A 24573-nucleotide genomic window follows, 5' to 3' on the forward strand; every position below is an offset into this window, starting at 1 on the left:
TGCAATTTTGATGAGTATGCATAAGTATGTAGAAGTGTTTGTTCAGAATTAAGTCGTGTAATTACCTCTGCAACTCAGTAATAATTCTTAGAACACCTCTTTACTGAATTTTCAATGTTTGCTTTGCAATTTAACCCAATTTAGATAGTGAGCTTCCTGAAAAGTCACAAAATGCAGAAGTCCAGTCAATTCATAAATATGATGAGATGTCAAAGATCACAGAGCAAGAAAGAAGACATATATATGTAGAAATGTAGGCAAATGAAATTTCCTTGCTTGTCATATGAACTGGCTGTATACATGCCTGTGCCAATAGAGAGTCTTCACAGTACTATTATCATAGTATTTTGTGTCATTTAATAAATCCCAGCTTCTCAGGATGCACAGTTCTGCACTAACGACTTCATGTGACTTCTGGGTTATGGCCAGCATATACCCTGCCAGACTGTATTGTGGGCAGAGCAAACTCATGTCACGCTGCACCTACCCAAGCAGACACGATGTCTGCCTTCTCAATATTCATGTCTGTTTGATTCTCACTGTGTCTGTTGTGTAAGAAGCTTCCATTGAAGACTTCATACAAGTTGCACTGAAGGCTATGTAACCTGAAAATGGATTTTGATATGAGGTTCTATATGAGAAATTCATTTACTGTTTAATTTTTAAACATTTTTTAAAAATTCAAGAAAATTATCCAAAGTTACTTCAAACTGAAAAATTAGCATTAGATGATTTCCACATACTGACAAAATATCTCAATAGATAGAAACTTAAATAGTTGATAAGATCTCCATATACATTTCTTTCTCTGAGTATTTGTACCATACTAATTAAAATAATTTCTTCCTACTATCTGTTTTGTTTTTTTTGTTTACTTGATTTAGAATGTACTTTTTCACCTCTGTATAGTTAGAAGTAAGGCATTTGTGCAATTTTTATACTTACATTAACAGGCATCCTAATAATAAATAAAAAGATTCCTTAAACACTTCAAGATATTTGCATTAGGACTGAAGTCTGAAAATGTTTTTATCCTAGGTTTTTCTTGAAGATAAAATTATTTGAGCTTATTTTCAGGAGGATACAGAATTACCCAATTAAAAAAAAAAAAAAAAAAAAAAAAGCTTTGATGTGTAAAATAATGCCTTACACTTTTTTCTACTTTTTTTTCCCCCCATATCCATTAGTTTCCAAGGAAACCACACTAACTGCTGCATATCTTTTAGTTAAATGTAATATGGGATGCTTAAAAATTTAAAAAGGTACACTTAGCATGATTTTCAATTTGAATCACAGTTTTTGCTTTTACTTTCCTAGCAAAGTATTTCACAGATTCGAGGAAACTTAGAAAGCACAGAATGTTTTCATAAATCATCCTACCACCTGGTGGATCTTTTGTTGAAAGACTGTGTACAAAGTATACTTATTCTGTGATTTTTTTTTTTTTTTACTATTTACAATCATAAAGAAGAAACCTGGGAAGTGGAGACAAAAAAGAAAAAAAAAGAAGAAAAAAAAAGAAAAAAAAAGAAGAATTGAAAGTTTCTTGTCAAAATAATAGTTTGTACTACTTATTGACAGAACCCTAAAATGTAAAACTGGTTGAAAGGCATTATTTACTTTGAGTCATAGAATCATCTCACACCTGATGGAATTCCTTATAGTAAATCCAAATTCCTTCTGGTGGGTTTATATATACCTCCCAAAAATCTTGCCTAATACTACACTCCTGAACAGCTTAGAAAGATATTTCAGACATCATAAGTTTTAAAACATGACCTAGATAGACTTGGAACACGTAAATGGAAGTAGGGACTGACAGATAATAATCAAAGCCATATTCTATTTTTCTTGGAAAAGCTTGCACTTGTCTCTCTGCTTGAGTATGAAGATCACATCATCTTGAACTCTTCTCTATGCAACTTTTTTTTTTTTCTGTTAGATAAAACTCTACCTTCATCAGGGAAGGGGATGTAAATTTGATAATCTTTGGAGCTGTCATCAAGATTTTCCCTTGTCAAAAGCAGTTGAAGAAAAAATTGCCTATATTAAACACTTTTTTTTTTTTGTGGAACGACTAAATTTGTCATGGAGATTTATGTTCTCAGCATGTTTGTCTTATGAAAGAAAAGAGTATTTCTTGAACAATGTATCCCTGCCTGTGAATCTTTAGTGTCAATGTATCTCATTCTCTAATGACACACATTCTTACAAAGACCTTTACAATTCAGATATTTCAATCTACTTGTCAACATTTCCTGTTGTCAAGATCTCATGTCCCTTTCAGACCTGTTTTATCTCTTTGTTGGTTAAACTTCATATGTCTGTAAAGTAAACATTCCTAACTTATGAAAGAGAGGAAGAAGAAAGAGAGATATAGGTATGTCAACAGAAATGTGTTTAAAAGACAGGTGTCATAGCACAAAGTACAGCAAATACTAAGCTTCTTGTAAGTTTGTGCCAACCCTGTGGAATGCACAAAGCTGGTTCAGGACTCTACTAGTGTAACTGGTTAGAGAAAGAACTGTAATTCGTATGAAGAAAATTATATTAATTTATAATTTCATTTCATAACATGAACACTCATTGGGATTACGGTGTCAGTGCTAGAGGACAAAATGGAATGTTCATGAATTCTAGACATAGGATTAAAACCAAATCAAAAACATCCAAACAAACACATCCTCCCCAAAAAAAAAAAAAAAATCTCAAAAAAAACACACACACAAAACCAAACTCCCCAAACCGTTCTAAACAAACAAACTGAAAAAAACCCACCACATACAACCGCCCCTCCCTCCCCCCATCATAAACAAAAAAAGTCCGAGTATTAAGTCACAGAGGGTTTACGGCTTTGACAGTGTTGTGGTTTAAATCAAATCCTCACAGTACTCTCACTCATTCCCCCCCTTGCTCCCCCAACTCCCGGAGAGTTCGGAAGGAGAATCCAAAGAATGTAGCCCCCACGGGTTGAGATAAGAACAGTTTAATTGCTAAGGCACAACACAAATCACTATTGCCATTACTACTACAAATAATAATGATAAAATCAATAATAAGCGAAAAGAATAGAACACCCCAGCAGCCACCGACCCATAACTCACTCCACCCTGCCTGGCCGAGCACCGTGTGCTCCCTCCTCCATTTTCCTCCAGCGCTCCACCCTTCCAGCTCTCTCCCCAGTTGCATCCTGGGCATGACGTGCTATGGTATGGAATACCTCATTGGCTAGCCTGGGTCAGGTGTCCTGTCTCTCCTTCCTCCCGGCCTCCCCGGCAGAGTACATGTGCTCAGAAAAGGCCTTGAACAAAAACACCCTCAAAATATGCTCGCTATCAAGCAACTGTTCCCAGCCCAGAAGTCAAAACACAGCACTGCACCAGCTACAAGAAGGAGAAAAAATGACTGCTACTGCTCAACCCATGACAGATAGAATAATTTTGGTCAGCTTAAGTAAATTATCTTTCAGCATACAGTCAAGAAACCCTGCCTAATGCAAACTGAGATGTTGGAACCTGATGATATAATGCCACAATCAATATAATGAAAACAAAAATTAAGTGCAGAACAGTTGATATGAGTCATCAGAAAAATATACTCATTTTTATATAGAAGCTGATCAATTATATTGCATCCAAATCTGATTCAAAACGCTAGATTTATTTGATAAACATTATTCATTTTTAATTACTTCAAATGCCTTTATATGTTTTGGGGTTTTGGTTTCTTTCGTCTAGGTTTGAATGCATTTAATTGTGACCAGTGAAAATTCAGATACTGAACAAATTTGTTTAGCTAGGTCTAAATAAGGCACAATACAAATCTGACCCATAACCCAGTGAAATCCAAAAATCTTTTTTTTCAGGATGATCTTTTTCAAAGCCTAGTTCATTTGATAATTTTACCTAGCTTCCTATAATTGTGTGGTTTAGCAAGTTTTTTCCCAGGTATCTTACTGTATTAGATTTCTAAAGTTGTAACAGTTTCTACCAATCAGCCTTATTATTAAACTTCTTATTTCCACCTCAGGGATGTGGTCTGCTAAGTTTAAGCATCTATCTTAGATGTAACATTAAAGCAAACAGATTATTTTCCTTTGTTTGTTTCTGGAGATATTCAAAGGCACCTTCTTCACTGCCTACTGAATTCACTTATGAAGTGAATTAAGTTTCTAGAACCATAATATTAGGTGGAAGTTAGAGGATTTGATTAACCATTCTGGATCTCTCATAAATTGCAATTGACTATTGCTTTGTGAAAACAAAGAAAGCAATTCAAAATTTTCATCAGTAGAATCTACAGCTCATCTTCATAAATGTAACTCATATGAAAATAGAGAAAATAACATAAATGCTAATAATACATAAGCCATTAAAAAGTACTGTAAATGTCACAAAAATAAGAAGAAAGGTGAGAAAGTTACTAAATCAGGCTTTACCCTGATAAAGAAAAACTGAATCAGTTTTATGGCAGATATAGCGAGCCAAGCCATTAACTTTCAACTATTGATTGTAAAAACATAAATATATAATTACCACAAATATGACTGGCAACTAAATTTCATAGAAATTGTACTGCTTTGATGATTCATGCCAAAATGTTTTTGCTAAAGAAGTGAGTTTTAGATATACCTCATCCAAATCAGTTAATCTTCCTCTTCTTCACAAAATTATTGGCACAACACCAGCCTCTGTTGATTCTTGAACTGCCATTGTACTGATAACTTTTGAGCAGTTAGTAATGTCAGAGACTTCACTGAAGTCTGATTGACTGTGACTATTTATAGTTCAAGCTATAAATGAGCTACACTTATTTCTGAGAACACAGTTGCAAAAAAAAGCATTTTCACAGACAGCAAGTTCATTATATAAATTTTACGCAGTCATATACCTTTTTGTTTTGACTGAAGTAAAATTCAAGTTAAGAAAAACAAAGAGCTCTTTGAAATGTAATTACATAGAACTGTTTTTTGTCTATCTCAATCTGTCTTTATATCATAGAATCATAGAATTGTTAGGATTGGAAAGGACTTTAAGATCATCTAGTTCCAACCTCCCTGCCATGAGCAGGAACACCTCACACTAAACCATGGCTTCATCCAACCTGGCCTTGAACACTGCCACGGATGGAGCATTCACAACCACCCTGGGAAACCTATTCCAGTACCTCACCACCCTAACAGTGAGGAATTTCTTCCTTATATCCAATCTAAACCTCCCTTTTTTAAGTTTTAACCTGTTACCCCATGTCCTATCGCTACATTTCCTAATGAATAGTCCCTCACCAGCATCCGTACAGGCCCCCTTCAGATACTGGAAGGCTGCTATGAAGTCTCCATGCAGTCTTCTCTTCTCCAGGCTGAACAGCTCCAACTTTCTCAGCCTGTCTTCATATGGGAGGTGCTCTGGTACCCTGATTACACTTGTGGCCCTCCTCTGCATTTGTTCCAACAGTTCCATGTCCTTTTGATGTTGAGGGCACCAGAACTGCACAGAATACTCCAAGTGAGGTCACACAAGAGCAGAATAGAGGGGCAGGTCACACTCATTTTGATGCAGCCCAGGATACGGTTGGCTTTCTGGGCTGCGAGTGCACACTGCGGGCTCATGTTCATTTTCTCATTGACCAACACCCCCAAATGCTTCTCCGCAGGGCTGCTCTGAATCTCTTCTCTGCCGAACCTGTAGTTGTGCCTGGGATTGCTCCGACCCAGATGTATGTGCATGTATTTGTGCATGTATCTGTATGATGATATCTAGATCTGGATTTACCTAGTCTGTGGAGGTACTCTTGAGCTATTCAAACATAGCTGAGAACACTAGTCTTTGGTTTTTTCTTAAATGTACTTTGAAAATTTATCAGCTAGTCTTTTGCAGTATTTATATCTTGCCTTTGACAAATTTAGAAAAGTTAAAATATCAAAGAGCAGTATGATTTCCATTCTCTGCAGTACTCAAAAAATAAGGTGCATAGACCTGGAAGAGGAATTTCCAAGACTGACTTAGGTTTCTAAGTTCACAGACTTCATTTTCTGAAAGGAGGAAAAGTTAGAGGGAAAATATGTGATCTGTACACTAATGTAGTGGCCACAGCTCCTTTTCCTACATAGATTTTGGGATCTGTCTAAGGACTATGCATCAGCCTCCTTTCTTTATCTAGAATTTTGAATACATAGTGATTTTCATGGTTTGCATCACTCTCTAGTTGTGGAATGAAGTTTCAGCAACAAATACTGCCCTGTAAACTTGCTAGAGCCAAGACACTGTGCATTAAAGTATTCAGGATTCAGGGATACTGTGAAGAAAAAGAGTGTAATGCTGTAAGAGAGTCAATGCATAAATCTGGGTTTCATTCTTGCTTTTTTGCATTATGTCTCATTTTATTCAGTAGTTACTTAAACAGCTCGCGTACTTACGAACCTATTTTCTGCTGAATTTCCTAGAATGGGATTATATGTGCACACAACACGTAGTGCTTTATTTTCATAGTTCACCTGTCATCTAGATGCTTCCACAACAATAAAGATATCAATGCCAATAATGATAAATGCTAAACATTATGCTAATATTTTAATCCTAATTCAAGGTATTGAGATAAAAGCTTTTGACTAGTTTAAAAACAAAGCAAATGGATTCCATCAGTAACAGAATTTTACAAGTTCACTATATTTTCTCTAAAAACTTCTCAAAGTAGCAAACCAGTTTCCATACTGTCGTGGTTTAAACCAAATCCTCACAGCTTGTTCACTCACTCCCCCCTTTGCTCCCCCGACTCCCGGAGATTTAGGAAGGAGAATCCAAAGAATGTAGCCCCCACGGATTGAGATAAGCACAGCTTAATAGCTAAGGCATGACACAAATCACTCCTGCTACTACTACTACAAATAATAATGATAAAGCCAATAACAAGTGAAGAGAATACAACACCTCACCAGCCACCGACCCATAACTCACTCCACCCTGCCCGACCAAGCACTGACCGATACCTCCTCCATCCCCCCCCCAGAGCTCCAGCCCTTCCGGGTCTCTCCCTGTTACATCCTGGGCATGACGTGCTATGGTATGGAATACCTCATTGGCTAGCCTGGGTCAGGTGTCCTGTCTCTCCTTCCTCCTGGCCTCCCCTCCTCCCTGGCAGAGCATGAGCTCAGAAAAGGCCTTGGACAAAACCAAACATTTGAGCAGTAATTCAAAACATGCTTGCTATCAGCAAACCTTCTCAGCCTGAAAGTCAAAACACAGCACTGCACCAGCTACCAAGAAGGAGAAAAATGACTGATGCTGCTGAACCCATGACACATACATACTAATATTACAAGCAACTAATGAAAAACATTCCAAGATAAAATGAGGAAACTTGTTTCATCTGAGGTACAGGTAATTCAGTGTACAGAGAAGTGTGTTGATGTTATTTTTAATTAGTCCTAAAATGTGATTTCACTGTGAAAAACAACTTTGTGTTCCAGGTTTTTTCTACAAGAACTTCTAAGATTGTAATCAATCACCAGATTATTTTACTGCTCAAAATCACTCAACCCTGAATGCATTCAAGTGCATGCACAATTACAATTTATGGATCAAATAAGAATATATATATATATATGCCACAATAATTTCTCTGTGCTCACCTACCCTACAAAATGGATAGAACTGTGAAGAGATAAACAGTATCTTTCCTTATTATGAGGAAAGCCAAGCTTAGCTTAAATTCAATAGCACTGTTATTTTTAAGTATTATATAACATATACTCTTGCCCATAATGTCTACTGAAATTAATAGAACTAATGTGTGTGAATGAAAGAGATAATGCACCCTTTAGTAAGAAAGAAGACATTTTCTTTTTGTTTTGTTTTAATTAATGTTTTATAGGTCAGTGTCAGGATTATGGTCTTGAGGAAGAGAATCAATTTTGTTTTAAAATAAGAGAGATAAAATATGAAAGAAGAAAAATAAAAAAGTGCTTAAGTGGCTCACTGATGAATGGTGGGAAACTGAGTCTGTAGACATATATCCCCTAATTGGTGACTATTTCTAAACTTGAGAATAAGGTAATAAAATTATACTTGCCATTGACACAAAGGTATGTCAAATTATCTTTTTTTGCCTCTCTCGTACAATGCTACTATTCTTTGTGCACCTGCACACATAGATTTATCTTGTACTTTTCAAGTATATCAGGATCATATTACAGATGATGTTTCTATCAACAAGGTAGAATAATCTTTTCTGTTACACAGTTTAAAAAAGGTAATTAATTTCCAACTGGAAGCTACTAGCAAGAAGGAAACCACTAGAAGCCAGACTTCTGGCTAAACCAGAGCAGCAAGGATATTTTAGACACAGTACTGCTATACCGACATTATCAGTGCTCAGGTTGAATATTTTTCTTTGCTCTCTAAACAGCAGTGTAAACATACCCTGTAAATGCTAATTATAAAATTGTAAAAATTATAAAAACTAATTTAAAATCTTGATTTTTTAATGAAGACTGGAATGCTTGGAGTTTGACATTAAATTCTGACTCTACTTAGACAGATAATTATTCATTCAATAAAGATTGGTAAGCAAAATTTAAGTTTATGTAAAGATGTGGAGAATGAAACAGAATACATTTATTTCTAAACCTCGCAATTATTCAATACTCATTACCTGAGACAAGCAACAAAAAAGGCAAATATAGAAGAAAACTCATGTTGCAATTGAGTCTGCTATTATACAATGTCATAATAACAATCTGAATTTAGAGCTTGATTGTTTATGTGCATCTGTTACTGGCAAAAAAATGAAAGTTCAGAATTAGTAAAGCAACAGTTTGTTGATTTCCATGCTGTTAAATGTTTCATTGTGGATTACTTCCAAAATCAATGTGTTTTTATCTGTCTGAGTTGTCTTTTTTTGTGTTGTTTTGTTTTTTTTTTTTGTTTGTTTTTGTTTAGGTTTGGGTTTTTTTCTTTCCTTTCTGTCTTTTGAAACAAAATAAACAAGAATCACTGTAAAAAACAGTATTTCCAATGAAGCTTCCTAGAAATGTATTTTCTTGTTTTGAAATAATAGATTTTGTATAAGCAAACAGTACGAGTCAGTACCGATTATAAAATGTTTACCCCTCTTTTATTCCAAATATCATTCAGGTAATTTCTATAATTATTTTCACTCAGGTCAGACCTAAGTGCTTTATTCATCTGGCTACATGTTGTTTTGAATTGTTCAACACCTTTCTAGATACAGCATTGCTAGACACATTATGTAGTTATTTTATATGCTTTTCCTTTTCTTGTTCTTAGTTTATACTGAATCAATATAATTACTTGTGGAGACAGTGTTCTCACAGGAGAATGGATATTTGGTACATGAACTCTGAATAACTCTGAAAGATACAGCAAGGCCTGAGGAAGCTTAAGTAAGACAAGAAGAAGCTGGAATTCACTGAGTGATGAGAACTGTGGACTGTTGGCAAGCTTTCGAGATCAAGTTCTCACACCTGTGCTTAACCAATTATATGTTAGTCACTAAGGGTCTTCCAGACAAGTACCCAATCCTAATATGCCAAATTGCTGTAGGTGTGTTTAAGCAATAAGGAGTTAACGCTTTGCAATAAATGGCTTTTGGTCTGATCATATTGATCTCTGACAGTCCATTCTGTGGCAATTACTTATTTCAACAGCTTAAGTAAGATTAAAAAATGGATAAGTCTGCTGTACAGAAAAGAAACATCATTGTGAACTACATGCCTCATGCATTATATATATATTGAAATACAGTAAGACAAGAAGTCTTACCTTTGCCATTTAAAGATACTTAATATCTAAAAAGAGGGCACAGCTTTTCATGAACTTAGAGTACTCAAAAATAAAGTATAACAATTCTTCTCATCCTCCTTCCAAACTCATGTGTCAGACCTATATCATTTATCTTGTTTTGACTGGTTACTATCAAAATTTTTGTCAAGAAAAGCCCAGAAGTTTCTTCTTGACCTAAATTTCTGTAATGGCAACTAAACACTGTGATGTAATCTTGATAACTATTATAGCCTCTTATGGATATCAGTGTTATGCTCCCAAATAAATATTATATCCTTTGTGAAAGATTTGCCAGTGTCCTCAATTGCCAGTTTAAGCATTGAGAAACTCACAAAAAGTTACTTTTGTGATACCGATTTATTGCATTGGATTTTTTTGCATACATAGATTTTTGTACTGTATCATTATTTTCCTTGTAGAATTTCTGCTGATTTTTATAGAATTATAGAATGGTTTAGGATAGAAGGGACATGAAGGATCAGCTAGTTACAACTGCTCTGTGACAGGCAGGGAAGTTTCCATTAGACCAGGCTGCTTAAAGCCCTAAAGCCCTATTCAGCCTGGCCTTCAATACTGCCCGGGAGCAGCATGTGCAACTCCTCTGAACAGCCTGTTCAAGTATCTTACCGCCCTTACAGTAAAGAACTTCTCCCTTATGCCTGATCTACATATACTCTCTTTCACTTTAAAGAAATTCTCCCTTGTCTTATTATCATAGCTCCTTCTAAAAAGACCCTCTCCAGATTTTTTTGTAGGTCCCATCTATGGACTTGAAGGCAGCTCTAAGGTCTCCCCAGTGCCTTTGTCTTCTCCAAGCTGAACATGCCCAACTACCTTGGGCTGTCTTCATACAGGACGTGTTCCAGCCCTCTGATCATCTTTGAGGCCCTACTCTGGACTCACTTAAACAGGTCTATATCATTCTTATGTTGGGGACCCCAGCACTGAACAGTGTTCTCCAGCTATGGTCTTACGAGAATGGATTAGAGGGCAAAAATCATCTCCCTTGACCTCCTAGACATGCTCTTAGATACAGCTCAGCCTACATTTGGCTTTCTGGGCTGCAAGTGCACACTGCCACCTCATGTTGAGCTCATCAAACAACACCCCTAAGCACTTCTCAGGGCAGCAGTATCCATTCTCTGACCAGCCTGTATTAGTGCTTGGGATTGGCCTGACACAGGTACAGAAACTTGCACTTGGTCTTGTTGAACTTCATGAGGTTCACATGGGCACACCTCTCAACCATGTCATGGTCCCTTTGGATGCCATCCCTTCCTTCCAGTGTCAACCGCACCCCACAGTTCAATGTTTTTGGCAAATTTACTGAGGGTGTACTCAATCCCACTCTCCTTGTCACTGACAAAGATGTTAAGTGATGCCAGTCTCACTGCTGACTCCTGAGGGATACCACTAGGCACCAGTCTCCACTTGGACATTGAGCAATTAACTGCAACTCTTTGAGTGCAAGCATCCAGGCAATTCGTAGTCCAAAGAGTGGTCCATCTGTCACATACATGTCTTTCCAGTTTAGAGACAGGGATGTCATGTCTCAAATGCTTTGCACAAGTCCAGGTAGATGATGTCGTCAGCTGTTCTTCCCTTTTCCATCAATGCTGTAACCCTGTCATGGAAGTCTACCAAGTTTGTCAGGCATGATTTGCCCTTATTGAAGCCATACTGGTTATCAGCAATCACCTAATGTTCATGTGCATTAGTACAGTTTCCAGGAGGATCTGCTCCCTGATCTTGATCGGCAACGAAGTAAGGCTGACTGGTCTGCAGTGCCCCACATCTTCATTTTTTTCCCTTTATAAAAATGGGTGTTATGTTTCCTTTTTTTTAAGTCAGTGAGAACTTCACTAGACTGCCACAACTTTTCAAATGTGATGGATATTGGCTAAGCCACTTCATCCACCCGTTCCCTCAGGACACCATCTAAGAACACTTCCTTTTCTTTCCTTTGGATCATCACAGCTGAAAGAAGACAGCACTGATATTTTTAACAACTTCCTTTTTATTGTTTTTACTTTCTGATGATAAGTAAATGCATTGGGGAGATGACTCCTTACTTACTTTGAAAATCTGCAATCTATAATATTATGATCATGGGATGGAACCAGGAGCAAAAGTAACTCCTCTTTTCAGCTCCTATGGAGAACAGAAAATGGAAAAATTCATCATCTTGAACACTGTGCTAAAACAAGATGAGGTTTGATTGTAACTCCCTAGAATCTCCTTTTTATGATATATATTAGAATTAAATTCACATTAATTTTCCAAGAGGGATATTATTTGATAAAGAGATGTGAAGCATGCTGAAGTTATCCCGCTTTTGGGTCTGATAATTTTGATCATTTTTATGATGTAAACAGAAGGCTCATCTAAAATTTCACAGAACTGCTAAAATTAAAAAAAAAATTAATGCCCCAAATACACACACTTTCACAAGCTTTTTGCTAGTTATTATTGATTTTAAGCCAAATAATACAGATCCAAAGTATTTTTCTCAAAATTCAGACTAAGTAGAAAATCCCCGAATATTTGCAAATTGTTTAAGTCAATTTCAATGATAAAAAGCCTTCACGAGATATGAACTTATGTTGAAAATACATCTTGATTCCAAAATGGAATTGACAGCTCATACATAATAGATATAACTGATCTTTAAAGTAAATGTACTTAGAATAGTTAAAGTATATTTGTTGCATACTACACATTCTGATATTTCTTAGCCTTATTATAGCTGCACACCAGTTTGAAATATGTAATTACATAACCTTTATATAATTATTATTTATTTTTATTTTACAGAAGAAAAAGAAAAAGGTGCTTTGTGCTTTGGGGGGACAGGTGGATGGTACAGATGTGAACAACAAAAAATTACTTTCACACCTTTATTAATTTATTAATTTATTATCTTTTTTTAAAAAATCACCCCTCGTCCACAAAAATCACATAAAACACCTCTATGTTTATATTTTATGTATATATATATATATATATATATATAAAAGCAATACCAACATTGTTAAGCTATTAAAGGCAAAATAATTACAAACTGCCATTTTTCCTTCCATTAGCAGTCTTCCATACAGTTTCATTTTCAGCCTTTACCATTTATACTCATGCATACTCAGATAAATCTATTTTCTTTAGAATAGCCAGAAATACCTTCTATGTTCTAAATATATCAAAGTTCAACCTCATTATGTACAAGCAGTACTCAGTGCTCAAACATATACCTGTTAGTAGGAAGCAGTGACCATAGCTTTGTGCAGCACTGAGATTCCTGGGATCATTTAACATCCATGGCTAACTCTCTGTGAATTAAGCACTGCTGGCCTTCTGGGATTCAGTTTAAGTGGACTGCCAGTTAACACAGCAGATTCTGCAAACTCATGATGAATGACAAATAATTAGTATAGTTATTTTGTTGTCCTTAACATAATGGGTGTGGGGTGTTTTGTTTAGGGTTACCTTTTTTTTTCCCACACGGACTTTGTCAAACCCAAAAATACCTTTCTTGCTGCTTCTGATAATTGAAGAACCATCTCCTTTTAATTCAGGAGACTGATGAAAAGTTTTATTTCTTGTTGTTGTTAGTTGTTTTTAATTTTTATAATGTACTATAAACTGTAGGAAAAACTCTGGAACTATTTCAAATTACTGTAATAATCATATAACTATAAAATTCCTAGATCCTCCAGCTTCATTAATAACAGATAATAAAACACCTGAAAACATTAAGTCAAATAATTTATATAAAGTATCCAAATGGGGAAACTATTCTTTCAACTCCCTTGTCATAGGGTTTCTAGTTTTCCAAATAAAGCACCATATCTCTTTTGTGGCTCCAAGTTCACCTGTTTCAGAGGTGGGAAATTTTTTAGTTGATATCTGCTCTATTGTGAATCAGAAGTCTCAGATACCCTTTATGACTGGAAGTGTAGTAAATCTGACAGAGGAAGCGCCTTAATATTTCCTAAGGTACCTCAAGTTTTACTACGCAAAGATATTAATTCTAAACTTTTATTCAGCCATCAGTAGACAGTGAGAAGATAAAAAAAAAAAACAACAAAAACCCACAAACTGACATTATGACATTATTAGCACATTCACAACAACATGACTTTTAAAGGAGTGAACTTCTATTCTAGTATTGGTTTTAGTCTCCATATGATTTTAAACTAAAGTCCAATAAGAAGCAAAATCTAAGAAGTCTAAATTGCAAATAAATGTTAGCATTAGAAAGTATTTATGCTACCACACTTTCTGGGTACCCTAAAAAAGAAATATCACAGGTTTTAGATAGAGAAAGTAAAATACCATGTTAAAACTGTGTTACTACTGTAATACTCTTGTCAAGATATATAATGACACCTAAGAAATACCTCTGGATCAAAGACATATTTTTTCTTTTTTTTCACATCTTTTTTTCAGATTTTTTCCTACAAAGAGCTCTTTCTTCCTGATCTTGCTGAAGTTTTAGCAGCCTGAAATTTGTCTATGACCTTAACCCACTTTTGGGTATTACATGGACAGCAAAGTGTTACATGGCATGAAAACAATACATCCCATTCTTCCACATGGCCTCAGATAAACCTTGAGCAAGAGGACCAACAAACTAACTCAGAGACACACCACATGTAACAGGTTTGTGGAACATTAATAGCACATAGTTATATACAAATTACATTAGAAATATCAACAGTATTGACTAAAGTTAAGAAATCTGTGAGTAAAAGCACCTGATTCCTATGTACCATCAAATGGATTATTTGGTGAATATTTTTATGAAAGTACTGCAAATTTCTTAACATAGCTGAATCAATCAGGACTGATTAGTGTTGCAGTACAACATTATTTTAGGAAAGTAAAAGGTAACTAACAAAAATTCAAAACGTTATCATTATTGTAAGAAATGTATGGATTTACACCCAAAAAATTTAGTCTGAAGCTCATTTCTTGGTATAAAATCCTACAACAAAATCATAGAATCACAGAATGTCTGAGGTAGGAAAGCAACCCTGGACATCACAGAATTCAGCCTCATAGATCAAAGCACGGTCAGATGCACCAAGTTGTTCAGGACTGTATCCAGTCAGATTTTGCATATCTCTAGCAGTGAAGACTCCATAACACAGATGGACTGGCAGCCTGTTCAAGCATTTCATTACCTTCCCAGTAAAAACATTTATTCTCATGTTTCAACAAAATTTTCCTGGCTTTCAGTTTGCACCCATTGCCTGTTTCTTTTCACTCAGCTCCACTCAAGAGTCTGACTCTGTCTTTCTTACTGCCACTCATCTGGTATTTATGAACACCAGTAAGATCCCTATAAATCTTTTCTTTGACAGGCAGAACAGTTCATGCTATGTCAGCCTATCCTTGTAAGCCAGATTGTTTCAAAACCTTAATGATTTTTGTTGCCTGTCATTAACTTTAGTAGATACATGACTTTCTTGCACTGAGGAACCCAGTTTCATTGACCACAGAAGTATCTCATCACTGCTAAGCCTCAACATCCCAGGAGGTTGCTCACATTCTTTGCCACAAGGCACATAGGTAGCTCATGGTCAAGTAGTGGACCAGGAAGCCCAAGGTCTTTTCTGACAAGATGTTCTCCAGGCAGTCAGCCCCTAGATTGCATTGCTGAATGGATTAAATGGTTTACAGATTAAGCACGAAAGGCGGCCTGGGATGAATACCAGGATGTTTTGCGGGAAGTTAGGAACCAGGTTAAGAAAGCTAAGGCCCACTTAGAACTAAACTTGGCTAGGGATGTGGAAGATAACAAGAAGGGATTTTATAGGTATGGTAGCAGCTAAAAAAACAGACCAGGTACAATGTAGGCCCCCCTGGAAGCATTCAGGAGAGCTGGCTACACAGGACTTGGAGAACGCTAAGGTTCTGAATGACTTCTTTGCCTCAGTCTTCAATGGCAAAGGCTCTGACCGCAGCACCCAAGTCTTGGAAGGCGGACGCAGGGACTGCGAAAATTTAGAACTTGGGCCCACTGTACATGAAGATCTGGTTCGAGACCATCTTAAAAACCTGAACGTACACAACTCCATGGGCCCTGATAAAATCCATCCATGGGTCCTGAAGGAGCTGGCAAATCATATTTGAAAAATCATGGCAGTCAGGTGAAGTTCCTGATGACTGGAAAAAGGGAAATATAACCTCAATTTTCAAGAAGGGAAAAATGGATGACCTGGGGAATTACAGACCAATCAGTCTCATTTCTGTGCCTGGCAAAATCTTGGAACAGATTCTCCTGGAAGGCATGCTAGGGCACATGAAAATCAACAAGGTGCTTGGTGACAGCCAGCATGGCTTCACTAAGGGGGAATCCTGCCTGACCAATTTGGTGGCCCTCTGTAAGAGGGCTATAGAACTGATGAACAGGTGTAGAGCAGTTGATGTCATCTACCTGGACTTGTGCAAAGCATTTGACACTGTCCCACACGACATCCTTGTCTCTAAATTGGAGAGACATCAGTTTGATAGGTGGACCACTCTGTGGATAAAGAACTGGCTGGATGGCTGCATGCAAAGAGTTGTGGTCAACGGCTCAATGTCTGGCTAGAGACCAGTAATGAATGGTTTCCCTCAGGGATCGGTGTTGGGATTGATCTTTTCAACATCTTTGTCGCTGACATGGACAGTGGGATTGAGTGCACCCTCAGCAAGTTTGCCAATGACACTAAGCTGTGTGGTTCTGTTGATACGCTAGAGGGAAGGAATGGCATTCAGAGGGACCTTGACACACTTGTGAGGTGGGCTGATGCCAACCTCATGATGTTTAACCATGCCAAGTGCAAGGTCCTACACCTAGGTCGGAGCAATCCTAAGCACAGCTACAGGTTGGGCAAAAAGGAAATTCAGTGCAGCCTGCGGAGAAGGACTTGGAGGTGTTGGTTGATGAGAGAATGAACATGAGCCAGCAGTGTGCACTCACAGCCCAGAAAGCCAACCGCATTCTGGGCTGCATCAAGAGAAGCGTGACCAGCAGCTCAAAGGAGGTGATCCTGCCCCTCTACTCTGCTCCTGTGAGACCTCACTTGGAGTATTCTGTGCAGTTCTGGTGTTCTCAACATAAAAAGGACATGGAACTGTTAGAACAAGTGCAGAGGAGGGCCACGAGGATGATAAGGGGACTGGAGCACCTCCCATATGAAGACAGGCTTAGAAAGTTGGGGCTGTTCAGCCTGAAGAAGAGAAGGCTGCATGGAGACCTCATAGCAGCCTTCCAGTAATTGAAGGGGGCCTACAGGGTTGCTGGTGAGGGACTATTCATTAGGGACTGTAGTGATGGGACAAGGGGTAATGAGTTAGAATTTAAACAGGTGAAGTTTAGATTACATGTAAGGAAGAAATTCTTTACTGTTAGAGTGGTGAGACACTGGAATGGGTTTTCCAGGGAAACTGTGAATGCTCCATTTCTGATGGTGTTCAAGGCCAGGTTGGATGAAGCCTTGGGTGATATGGTTTAGTGTGAGGTGTCCCTGCCCATGGCTGGGGGGGTGAAACTAGATGATCTTAAGGTGCTTTCCAACCCTAACTATTCTATGATTCTATGATTCTAAATCTAGATAAATCCCATGCAGATGTATGAACGTATGTACTGCGCTAATAGATGGCTCTAGACTATGTGGAAAAGATGCATCTATTTGAGGTGTTAGTTTTAATACTATTATTTTTGCATATTATTATGCAAAACTGGATAGTTCTTTTAACCATGCTAGGTTAATAAAATAAAGGACACATTGTCTTCTGAAAGCTACTCCTATTGAAGAAGGGCAGCAAAGATATAGCTATCTAAATTAGTTATTTCAGCCTCCCTTTATAGCTGTTACATTGAAATAAGAATATAAGGGCATGATTTCTCTGTCGTGTTTTAGATGTCTTTGGGATCATATCCACGGAATAGCTTTTCTTCTCTGGCATTTATACAGGGAGCTGAGTGAGTATTTTGCATGATGTTAATATGATAGATATTTCTTCCTACAGGAACAGAATTTGATGAACATCTCCTATTGTAAAAACAGTTCTGTTGTTATATGCTCTGTAGCTGTTGATAGTATATTGATGCACAGATTTTATAAATTAATATTTAACTGAAGTGATACATTTTAGGAAATAGAGGATTAGGACAACTGAAGTGGAACAGTATTTAAAACTGAAGTTTTCTCTTACATAGATTGTTATATCACAGTTGAAACTGCATTAATGGATGGCTGATTTAATGCCACATAACAGTATTCTGCATAGATTAATCTTTCATGGGAAGGACATAGAGAAACCTGTGTCAATATTAATCTTAAAACAGTTTTAACTCTTTTCATGAATATATTGTATTCCTACTCAAAAACCAGCGAAGTCTTTTCTTTTCTTCTTCTTTCCTTCATGATTTCATTTACTTTTCCTGGCTACTTTCCATCAGCTCAGATACTTCTGAGAAAAAAAAAAAAAAAAAAGGAGAGAAAAATCTATTATGTCACAAGAGTTCAAAAAAACAAAAAGACAGGATGCAAGAAGAGAATAAAAATAAATTTCAAACCAAGAATGGTTTTCTCATACAAATTTATACATAGTGGGAAAATACTAATAATTTCTTTTAAATAAAGGCATGTCATTTTTACTTTTGAGAGCAACAATATTTTGCTTTATTGTACTTCCTATTCCAGATAAAATATTAGCTTCTTCAAAGAAGTGTAGAGTTTTTTCTTTACAAATTTAATAATATCCTAATAGCAGTGATCCATGACATGCAGATCAGAAGGTGATTGAGGGCTGCATGGAGGTACAATAATGTCATTGCCTGAAATAAAAATATAATTCATCTAGTGTGAAATACAGATTGATTTCTAAAGTCTCTAAAGTGTTACATGGATGCTATATATATTGAAAAGGCTGACACTGCTAATTGTTCTTCATGTTTTTCACAGTTAATATTTGAAGCAATTTTTATATTTGTTATAATACTTTTGTTATATAACACCGAATCCACCAGTTCAAGTCCCACCAAAAGAGTCCTAAGTTGTAAGTTTTCTTCTTACATCATCAGTTTCTAAAAGTAGCTTAGAGAGTTACAATTTACTGCCAGTCCACCAAGAAATGTCAACACACAAGAGCATCAGGCAAGGGCCATACAACCAGTAATGTTTCAGTTAAGCAAACTTAAAGGTGATATATATCAGTATTATCATTCACTTTTATCTAAATAAGTCTAGCCATACAGTGTCTGTGTCTAGACAGATTTTACTTGATATTTAAACATAGGTTCACATAACTCTAATTATGCAACATTTCTTTTAAAAGAAAACACAAACAGCAGAAGACCAGATATATATATTCAATAGGTATATATGACACTTAGAAGGCAACACAAGAAACTCAGGAAAAGTTTCACAGAAATTGAGTAAGAATGTATGAAGAAGGAGAAATGTGTCAATTTGTTAAATTAAAAAACAAACAAACAAAAAAAAAAAACAAAAAAACCCTAAACATTTGGACTTGCATGCATGATTCTATATTAATTTTATCAAAGTGGAAGAATTCTGAAATTAAAATCTGCATGAGAGGAGGAAAGGAAGACAGCTTTGCTACACAGATGCATCACAATAAAATTTATGGACAGTGTTGCAGTGTTACTGTCACTCTCTGGTATAGACAGACCTTACATAATTTCCTGCCTTCAGAGAATTTCTACAACTTTTTAATATGAACAAGAAATTTACTCCTACAATATATTCTTACAACCTGTCTGGAATGTGGTGCTGTTACAAAACCAAACTAAATTATTCTATTCTCTATAATTAAGTATGCATTGTGAAATAAAATGTCCATGCCTGCATAGTAAAGACACTGTAAAATATTTCCTTTGCAGAGAAATACCAGATGTAAGCAGGAAAAATTGTAGTGAAATATATCTGTAGATAGAGTATTATAATTAGCTTTGTTCTCATTATTACTAAAAAGATAACATGAAAATAGAAAGCATTTTCAAGCACAACATGAATATTGATAAGTTACATGTTTAAATAAATTTTAACACTGAAAATTAAGAAGATGTAATTCTAAACTGTAGGGAAAGCCAATTATCAGACATTTAAATTGCTTATCCACAATCTTATTATGTACACGCAGAATGATTATTTAAGCTCCCATTGGTGGAAATCTGTTACTCTGTCCATTTGCATAAGGACTGATTTGAAGCAACAGCCTTCATCAGAGAGAACTGCCTTATATGATATCTACAAGGCACTAGCTAAGGCAGAACCTCAGAGGATGCACACTCTTTACTACCGTCTTTTAGTAGTTATAAGCTTGTCATGAAGTTGCACATATATTTATATAATAAATATATTTTTCTTAAAAGTGACACTTTAATTTGTTTTATTAATCTATTTTCTAGTTCTTTTGCATTTTTTTATTTATACTAATACGTTTATTCATTCCAAATAATACTAAATATTACTCAATGACAATATTATTTAGTAATTAGACACCTTCTGCAGTGTAAAGCCAACTCAAAAGCACTGACCAGATGAATTAAACATTGAGTAAATCTCCTTGGCTCTAACTAAATATGTTACTCCAGATGTCATGGATACCTGATGCTCTCTAGAAGGCTGAGCTTGATGTAGAGCCATTACAGGAACAGCTAGGACCTGACAAATTGTTTAATCAGAGAGACTGTCCTGCTCCTCTGGATCTAGCTTAGACTCATTAGTTTCATATCAAAATTGTCCTATGGGTGTTCCTGCACTTTACAGTATTCATGTAAAGTGAATATAAATATTTAACTCATGGCAAAATGGGTTTCCTTTCTCTTCTGCAAAAATTACTCTGAAGTTCAGGTAATATATGCAAGAACAGGTGTGTAGTTCATGATCTGAGTGTCTAGAGAAACAAACACTGACTTAGCCTTGGTCTTCTAAGAATCTTCTAATAATTTCATTCCCTACAACCTATATGACAAATCTGCATTACTACTAGGTCAGACATTTCAGATATATCAATGATAAGCAACATCAATGTAACTATTAATTAGATTTTCTGTTTTCTTTCAGAATTCACTTCTAGACTATTCAGCGAAGAGAATTTTTTTTTTTTTTCAAGCAGGACTTGATATTTAAGTAAATTATTTTTATAACTAAGTTCATTTAGGTTACCCTAATGGTACAGAACAGGTGTAACTGAAGTTTTTCTCTTCAGCAGAACGAATGGGTTTAAAAATAAACATTTTTTTTTAAACAGTAGCCTTCATAAAGAAATATAGAAATAAACATTTAATAGATGGCATGTAACTATTCATAACTTATTTTAAAATAATTTGCAAGATGTATGTTGCACTTAGCAGTCAAAATGTCTCATGTTTTGGATTTGAAAGCCACCAACAATTCCCTGCCTATTTACTAACTTTCATTTTAGTCTGCATCATCCCTTATGCATTTTCAGGACATAGATATATGAGTTGTCCAGGGCTAAAAAGAATGCCAGTGTTTTAAGAGTGTGTCAATATCATAACCTGGAAAGTACACAGTGTCCCTATGTCCCTACAGTTCCCCCTCCCAGGGAAGAACTATAAAATCGAGAAATGGACAGGAGCACAGATGGAATTCCTAGAAATAAGCTCACTTTCTCAAAGTGTTTCTAGAATCTGCAGATCATTAAAATAACATAAATGCATATGTGTGTGTCTGTTTACATATATATGTCCATACATGCACGCACACACATGATGCCAACCTCAGTTCAGAAATCTGAAACCACTTTCTAATGATTTATGGATGTTAAAATTAACAAGAAGTATAAATATTTTTTTTTTAAAAATCAATGTTTATCCAAGTACACCCCATAGTCATAACTTCTTTTCTAGACAATAATATGCAGGCTATTCCAACAGTTTATGAAATACAGCCCTTTCTCATCTCTGACATTTCTAACATATTTCACTGAAGCCTTCCTTTTCAATACAGTTTCAGGTATAATAACTCCCATGCATCAGCTGAAAATTAATCAACCTGTAGCTTGAACATTTGTCAACATTCAGGATGCTTTCAACAGAGGAAAATCATAACATCTGTTTTTTTGAGCTACAAGTAAAACTGTGCTCTGCATTTACCTTGTAAAAAAAAAAACTCTCTCAACATGACATAGCATAGTCATACTAACTTTGTTCTTGCAAACAAAAATAGAACAAAGAACATAAAAATATTCAATACAAATATAAAATTGCTTCAAAGGAATGAAAAACTGTGTTTCCAGCTTCAGGAATAATAACTTGCACAAGGGGGTCATCAGAGGATACTGCTGATTAGCCAAGGACTGTTTTCTTCTTGTTTGACTGTTTTTCAGTTGGAGGACAGTAAGCTCTCCCATAGCTACTCTGAGCTGTCGAGCCAGGATCCAGATGTAAATTTCAAACTGTGTTAACAGAGTCCTGTGTTTGAGTTAGTAATTTCTGCTGAGAGTAAAAGACCATGGAGATTTACCAAAAGGGTGTGAAGCACAGGGTTTTTCTTGCAGGAAGGAACCTTATCTTTGTCAAAGTCACATTTATAACTTATGAAACAGATAGGAAAGCATCACAGATCATAATTAATGCAGTTTCGCAGGGGAAAAGAAAAAAAAATCCATTTATTTCTTATAAGCTACTGTTTTCAATAAATAAAATATTTGCTTTTATTCAGATACAGTTTCTAGTTTCTAGTATCTAGAAACTATTTACAGTTCTAGTATCTAGTTTTCAGATGCAGTACTAGTTTTAGTACTAACTACAGCGTTAGTGGAATTACGATCTAAATTCTGAACTAAGTAGGGTCTTAGTGAGAAAATTAAATGGAAGTTTCATTCAGCAAATATAAATGTCATTACCAAATATGTATTCTTCAGACTTAATTACACATTATAATATCAAATGGTTGAAGGCCCGAGAGATAACAAAGTGTAACTGTCATTACCAAGAATGTAAAAAAAATCTTAATAATTTGAAACAGATTGTCTATAAGAAATTACAGTCAAGACATAAGAATTTGTAAGTAGGCTCAATCACGTATCTGCCAAAGGACGAAATTACTTGTGTGAAAACACGACCACTCCATTTTTAATTATTTCCCTTCATAGTATCTACACCACCCTACTTAGTACCTAAATTCACTTTAATTATTCTGAAGCATATGAGTGACTCCACAGTTTTATACAAGAATTGCTTGCTTACTTTTCAAACCTACGAACATTTCTCCTGAAGCATAACTTTGTAGAAGTCCAGATAATCAAATATATCTAGTGGATAGTGACAAAATCTCTACATTATAGAACCATAGAATAGTTAGGATTGGAAAGGACCTTAAGACCATCTAGTTCCAATCACCCTGCCATGGGCAGGGACACCTCACACTAAACCATACTACCCAAGGCTTCATCCAACCTGGCCTTGAACACCATCAGAAATGGAGCATTCACAGTTTCCCTGGGAAACACATTCCAGTGTCTCACCACTCTAACAGTAAAGAATTTCTTCCTTATATCTAATATAAACTTCACCTGTTTAAATTCTAACTCATTACCCCTTGTCCTGTCAGTACAGTCCTTAATGAATAGTCCCTCACCAGCAACCCTGTAGGCCCCCTTCAGATACTGGAAGGCTGCTATGAGGTCTCCATGCAGCCTTCTCTTCTTCAGGCTGAACAGCCCCAACTTTCTAAGCCTGTCTTCATATGGGAGGTGCTCCAGTCCCCTTATCATCCTCGTGGCCCTCCTCTGCACTTGTTCTAACAGTTCCATGTCCTTTTTATGTTGAGGACACCAGAACTGCACAGAATACTCCAAGTGAGGTCTCACGAGAGCAGAATAGAGGGGCAGGATCACCTCCTTTGAGCTGCTGGTCACGCTTCTTTTGATGTAGCCCAGGAGACAGTTGGATTTTATCGTGGTTTAAATCAAGTCCCCCAACTCCAGAGGAGTTAGGAAGGAGAATCCAAAGAATGTAGCCCCCACGGGTTGAGATAAGAACAGTTTAATTGCTAAGGTATAACACAAATCACCACTGCCATTACTACTACAAATAATGATGGTAAAGCTAAAAACAAGCGAAAAGAATACAACACCCCACAAGCCACCGACCCATAACTCACTCCACCCTGCCCGGCTGAGCACCGCGTGCTCCCTCCTCCATTTTTCTCCAGAGCTCCACCCCTCCAGCTCTCTCTCCCAGTTGCATCCTGGGCATGATGTGCTATAGTATGGAATATCTCATTGGCTAGCCTGGGTAAGGTGTCCTGTCTCTCCTTCCTCCCGGCCTCCCCTCCTCCCTGGCAGAGCACGTGCTCAGAAAAGGCCCTGAACAAAAACACCCTCAAAATATGCTCGCTATCAAGCAACTGTTCCCAGCCCAGAAGTCAAAACACAGCACTGCACCAGCTACAAGAAGGAGAAAATGGACTGCTACTGTTGAACCCATGACAGCTTTCTAGGCTGGGAGCACAAACTGCTGGATCATGTTCATTTTCTCATCAACCAACACCTCCAAGTCCTTCTCCACAGGGCTGCTCTAAATCTCTTTTTGCCCAACCTGTGCTTAGGATTGCTCCGACCTAGGTGTAGGACCTTGCACTTGGCATGGTTAAACATCATGAGGTTGGCATCAGCCCACCTCACAAGTGTGTCAAGGTCCCTCTGAATGCCATTCCTTCCCTCTAGCGTATCAACAGAACCACACAGCTTAGTGTCATTGGCAAACTTGCTGAGGGTGCACTCAATC

Source organism: Melopsittacus undulatus, chromosome 2, assembly GCF_012275295.1.
Source record: "Melopsittacus undulatus isolate bMelUnd1 chromosome 2, bMelUnd1.mat.Z, whole genome shotgun sequence".
Lineage (NCBI taxonomy): Eukaryota > Metazoa > Chordata > Aves > Psittaciformes > Psittaculidae > Melopsittacus > Melopsittacus undulatus.